Below are 6,136 nucleotides of genomic sequence, written 5' to 3' on the forward strand. Positions count from 1 at the left end.
GATAGAGCTTTACAGCTGACAGGAACCTGTCCATCTACAACTCTAGGGGTTCCATGAGGAAAAACAGAGGTTCCTCCCCAAAAGAGGAGGCTGTGTTGGCTTTTCTGTTTTCCTCCCAAGATCCCAGGGCTGTTAGAAATCTTTTTTAGGTCTACAATATTGCAATCTTTCCTCTTGCAACCTTGTGGGTCGCAAGAGGAAAGAAAGACAGAAGTAAATGGAAGAACAAGTCTTAGAGGCAAAAACTATATCAACAAGAGGAGAAACAGACAGAAGAAGTGCATATAGTTGTCATAGAGAAGAAGGGTTTTAAAAATAGATGCATACACATATAGCCTAAATATCGGCTTTTAATTAAGGTGACTTTTGACTGTAGAGCTCTTAACATCTTTTTATCAAATTTTAGCTGGGCAAATAGCACACATTCCTATTTCTTGCCTTTTCCTTTCTTAAATTTACATAAAGAAAGAGTATTGGGGGTGGGTATATTTGTTTATTAGAGGTCTAATGCAATCACTGTTTAAAACTCTTTGTCTTTAAAATGTTTTAATAAACTGTTTCTTTTGTTTTTCTAAGTATATTGTTCCATTTAGCTTAGGAAAAGAAGCTAAAAGAAAAAACAAAAAATTCTTCTTATGCTCTAAATGTAAGCCAAAATTTAAATCAAAGGTATACCTTGATTGTTTAAAATGAATAATTTTAGAAATGTTTCTCTCCTGAGCTAAAGGCACCTACTGAGGAAAGGAATTTTGTGGTTGATTCAAAGCACTTTAACTGTTTCAAATCCTATCTCAGTTGGAATGCTGCTTATCTAATTCCCTAGACATTTCAAAGTCATTGTTAAGATTTACATCTCGTAGAGACTAAGAAGAATCCCTTAAAAAAATGCTTCTAGATGCTATAGTCCAAGTTTCCAAAGTAAACCTACTATAATTGTGACTTAAAATCAGTAAGTCTTTTTATGGCTTATAACCAGACACAAAAATTATATCCCCTAAGATGGTGTAAAAATGCAATCCCCTTCAAGATCCGAAGTTTTTCCAAAGATGGCCTAAGAAAGTAAAGACCTTTATTATTAGCAAGGCAATGAAGGTTGAGACAATTAAGACAAATCCCGAGAGCCAGCACATTTAGACAAACAGACATTTTGGACCCAGTGGGACTCCCAGCTGGCTACCTGACATAGGCCAGACAATTTATGCCCTCAAGGTGGCACAGACCACAGAATAAATTTGCTGCTTACAAAGCCAAGCTTCCCAAGAAATGAAACAAGATAAAAGAAGAATCTTATTGTGATCCTCCTATGAAAAACCACTCAGAAAGTCAGAGATAAGGAAAGCACAGATCATCCTTGTAAAACTAACGATCAATAACCAAACAGGTACTTAAAGAAATCGACAAGTCACAGATTCAAAGAATTAATTTTATTATTATTTGTAAATGTTTTCCTCCTATCAATCTGAACCTGGAAAGGGAGGGATGAGGAAAACGTTTTACCTTCTTTCTTGTCCAGGTACCAGAGATAGAAACCTGGGAGAAGCTGACCTTGGTGAGAAATCTCACCCTTTTCTGCTGCATCTGCCAGTTCTCCCAGGATTTCACCTGTAGGTCCTGGAGCAGTCAGGATGTCTCTGTTGGCCCCATCTTGGGTGCCAAATTGTAAAGGAGGAATCATAATTTCTGTCCTTTCCCTTTTTAGATTCTTAAAGAGACGCTGCTGAGACACTCTCCTGAAAACAAAAGTCAGATTAAACAAATAAGGAAAACAAGCAGAAATGTATTAACACGTGCTGTACCCATCACGCAGGAAAGGTCTCAGTTCAAAAGTGTTTCTTTCTCAAGGCAGTGGCTTAGGGTCCTTGCTTAAATAATATTTTAACAAAGAGCTGTAAATCCTACATAGTGATAAGAAAAAGAATAAAGCATCTTCAGGCTTCCAAAAGGTGGGAAAATATGGGAAGGTAAATTGATGGGGAGAGTGAAATCTGCTCCTAGATCCTCTGGTGCCGTTGTCTATGGGCTCTATCTCTGAGTGTGTTGATGTGTTCTCTTCGGCAGCACATGTACTAAAATTGAAACAATACAGAGAAGGTTAGTATGGTCGCTGTGCAAGGATGACACAAAATAAAAAAGCAATAAAGTAGTAAAAGTCTAGTTTAAATTTTAAATATATATATATATATATATTTTAAAAAAGAAAGTGTGTTGTAAAGGAGCTTGTCCTTAGGTGGGAAAAGTAGAGAGGAGGGGCAGAGTCTGCCTTTGTGTTTTAAACTTTTAACTTTAATTAAAATCGCCAGTATGTTAGAGAGGCATATTTTGCTTACAATTCCTCTTTCTCTCACACATATACTGAAGGCTCTGTAAAGGATGGAAGACTTGTCAATCACCTCTGTGTTTGCATTCATAGTGTGTGACAAACAACTGGCACTAAGTAAATATTTGTTGGATGAATAAGTGAACACATGAATGTGTGGTTTACAGTATGCTCAGTATCCTACTGGCACCAAATATGACCTTTTGCATAAGACCAGTATCAAAATTAGTAAATACTTCATGGGAATTTATTTGCCACATAGAAATCATTTAATAAATGCTAAACCCTTATTTGAACTACAAAAAGAAAAAAAATCACTCAACAGAATGAGGGAAATGAATATAAATTTAACAAACCTGACCATAAGGGTTTTAATTATTTAATGATTTAATGAGTCAGAGAGTGGGTGAGTGCATGACTGATTGCTTCATGGAACCCATGGGGTTATGTGAAAGGACCGGAGTTAGCTGCAGACCAATACCGTTAATTCGAGAAACACTTAGGGGGTGCCTACCTAATGCCAGGTGAAGTATATAGTGAGACTGAGCTTATGATGAATAGCTCAGTATTCACCAAGCTGTAATTACTTTGGAAAGTAAAAGAATGTTTACCTGATTTGAATAAAATTTGAAACTTTAAATAGTATGCTAAATGGTAAAATTAGAATTTAGGGCAATTGGAGATCCTAGCGATGTATGTTTCCTAGTTCCACCTTAGGTTTTGATTGAAGACAGGCTACTTGCACTTAATGTCTCTCTGGATCGATTGAATCCTAAGTTTAACTATTAAGGATAATTATGAAAACTAATTATTAGGACAAATATACATTTTATTAATGTATATAGGAGGAGGGAGTATCAAAGCACTTAGGAATCTTTTAGCGAAAATCTTGAGTTTGTTGCAGCCCAGTCTGAGCCTTAAGGTCCCTGTGATAGGTAGAATTGCTCTTGCTCTAACGTTGACTTCGTTACTTCTCCTCATCACTGGTCCACTTCTGCAGATGTCTGGAGAGGCAGCTTTTTGTTGTTGCTGTTGTTGTTGTTTCTGTTTGTTTGTTTTTTTGAGACAGTTTTGCTTTTGTTGCCCAGGCTGGAGTGCAGTGGCTTGATCTCAGCTCACTGCAACGTCTACTTCCTGGGTTCAAGCGATTCTCCTGCCTCAGCCTCCCGAGTAGCTGGGATTACAAGCATGGGCCACCATGCCCGGCTAATTTTTTTGTATTTTTAGTAGAGACGGGGTTTCTCCATGTTGATCAGGCTGTTCTCAAACTCCCGACCTCAGGTGATCCGCCCTCCTTGGCCTCCCAAAGTGCTGGAATTCCAAGTGTGAATCACCACGCCGGGCCGAGAGGCCGCTTTATAACAGAAATGTCATGAGCTCGGGAACCAAACTGAGTCTGCCCTTTATTTAAATGTTTCATAAACTTGAACAAACTGGCTTTCATCTTGGAAACTTCTTAGCTTATTTACCTGAAATGTCAGGGCAAATTGCACCTCGTGCGGAATTTAATGAGGTCATAGTCAAGTAGGCCTGGTGTGGTCCTAAGAGCAGAGGACTGACAAAGGGTCCCCCCTTTTCTCTTCCTCAGAATCAAGAGCCTTGTTATTAGGATTTTTCACCTTAACTCCTGAGTTTCTCCATACTTGTCCTTCTCTGCTCCTCTGGTCAAAAGTTCAATGTTAGTAATCATTCAGAGGCCAAGTAGTTGGGAGAAAAGAGCCCAAAGGCAAGAACTCCTTGTCTCTTCTTTCTACCTCTAAGGTCTCCTGAGTTGCAGTTTCCTACCTGAGCTAGATGTGACTTGAAAGGATGTTGGGGGTAGATTCTGGAATTTTCATGTCCGGCTATTTAAAATGAAAAAAATCTGAAATGGATGTGGAAATGTCCATTTGCTCTTATTATAATCTCATACTTTATCTTCATTTATGATTGCTATTTAGTCAGCAATAGAACACTTCAGCTTTCAGTTTCTTCCTCTGTTAAGCAAGTCATGCTCTGTAAACAAACACTCTGCTAAGTGCTCTTTGAAGGGGCCTTTTCAAACTTTTGTGATGTAAAGAATCTTTTATGGCACAAATGAGTCCACCTTCTAATTTAGTTTTTTAAAGTAGGATATTCAGGGACTCCATTTACCTATTCTATTTAGAACTTAATTATACATGAAAGAATGTGTATTACTTTTCTTTCGTTAGTGTAGGGATTGTAGAACTTGTTGCTGATTTTGACCATGTATTCAAGTTAACTGTTCCCCTTGGTATTTGTTTAATACCCTGTACATATCTTTGAGTTCAACCTTTAGTACTGTGGCTTGGTCACTTCGTGACTGAGGTAAGAACGTTCTTGTGGAAGACAAGTCTGTGGCTTGGTGAATCTGCGTGGCCAGCAGTCTCTGATCTGTGCGGGGTATTAATGTGGCAGGGCTTGAGTGTTCTGGGATTTCTCTAGAGGCTGGCAAGGGCTCCTGAATCAGTTTCTGCCCTCCCAGTCTGTCAGGGTTGGAAAGTCCGAGCCATAGGACCCAGTTTTCTTAGCTGACGTTTTCTGCCAGAACACCGTGGGCTGTTACTTGCCTTGAGTTGGAAGCGGTTTGCATTTACACCTGTAAATGTGTTCATCCTTTTAATTTATGTAAGGTTTTTTGTATGCAATTCTCAATTCTTTAAAGAGATGACAACAAATTTTGGTTTTCTACTGTTATGTGAGAACATTAGGCCCCAGCAACACGTCATTGTGTAAGGAAAAGTAAAAGTGCTGCCGTAACAGAAAAAAAAAAATTACTAGAGGTTGTCTGGCATGGTGGCTTAGGCCAGTAATGCCAACATTTTGGGAGGCCGAGGCGGGCGGATCACCTGAGGTTGGGAGTTTGAGACCAGCCTGGCCAACGTGGAGAAACCCCGTCTCTACCAAAAACACAAAATTAGCTGGGCATGGTGGTGCATGCCTGCAATCCCAGCTACTCAGGAGGCTGAGGCAGGAGAATCGCTTGAACCCAGGAGGCGGAGGTTGCGGTGAGTTGAGATTGTACCACTGCACTCCCGCCTGGGCAACAAGAATGAAACTCAGTCTTAAAAAAATGAAAAAAAAATTACTACAGGTTTAGCAGCAAAAAACAAAACTTCTTTTCCTTAGTTCACACTTTTATAGGTCAGAAGTCCAGTTCAGGAGGGCTCTGCTAGGTTTCATACTCAGAGTCTCACAGGACAAGATGTGAGGGCCCAAGATGTAACCAAGCTGGGCCCTTCCGTGGAGGCTCTGGAAGAGAAATGGTTTTTAGTCTCATTCAGGGTGTTGGTATAATTCAGCTCCTATGATGATGGCACTGAAATCCTCCTTTCCTGTTGGCTGTCAGTTGGGGCCATTCTGTGCCACACTGCTCACATTCCTTCTCATATGCTCATCTCCATCTTCATACCAGCAACAGTGCTTTGAGGCCTTTCTTTTCACATCTAACATTACCTTCTGCTTTCTTCTCTTGTTAAAGAAAAAATTATTCGATGACACTTATTAAAGCACATTAATGCAAACTTTATTTGGGGCCATCACAACAGATGTGGGGTCTGCAGCAATGAGTTCTCTGATGGAGACATGGGCAAGTGGGAATTTATAGTCGGAAAGCAGGGTGGGAACAGTGGATGAAAAATTACGAAGAGGAAACGTCAGGGGTAAGGGAAATTCTGGCTGAACCGACCTAACAGGTTTCTTGCTGAAGACAGTCCAGGATGATCAGATATCACCTGGGAGATGGTGGAGGGTGGGGAGTTCTTGCTAAATTCACTTAGCAGGGTTCTTGCTAAAAGTGGATTTTCTAAGGAAGTGCAT

At 39.8% G+C, this 6,136-nt stretch overlaps 1 pseudogene; it reads left to right on the plus strand.

Moving 5' to 3' along the window:
* The first annotated feature begins 2,044 nt into the window (after positions 1-2,044).
* Positions 2,045-2,145, plus strand: LOC117082880 (annotated as a pseudogene).
* Positions 2,146-6,136: the final 3,991 nt, after the last annotated feature.

The sequence above is a fragment of the Trachypithecus francoisi genome, unplaced genomic scaffold (genome assembly GCF_009764315.1).
Source record: "Trachypithecus francoisi isolate TF-2019V2 unplaced genomic scaffold, Tfra_2.0 Lachesis_group9, whole genome shotgun sequence".
In the NCBI taxonomy this organism is placed as follows: domain Eukaryota; kingdom Metazoa; phylum Chordata; class Mammalia; order Primates; family Cercopithecidae; genus Trachypithecus; species Trachypithecus francoisi.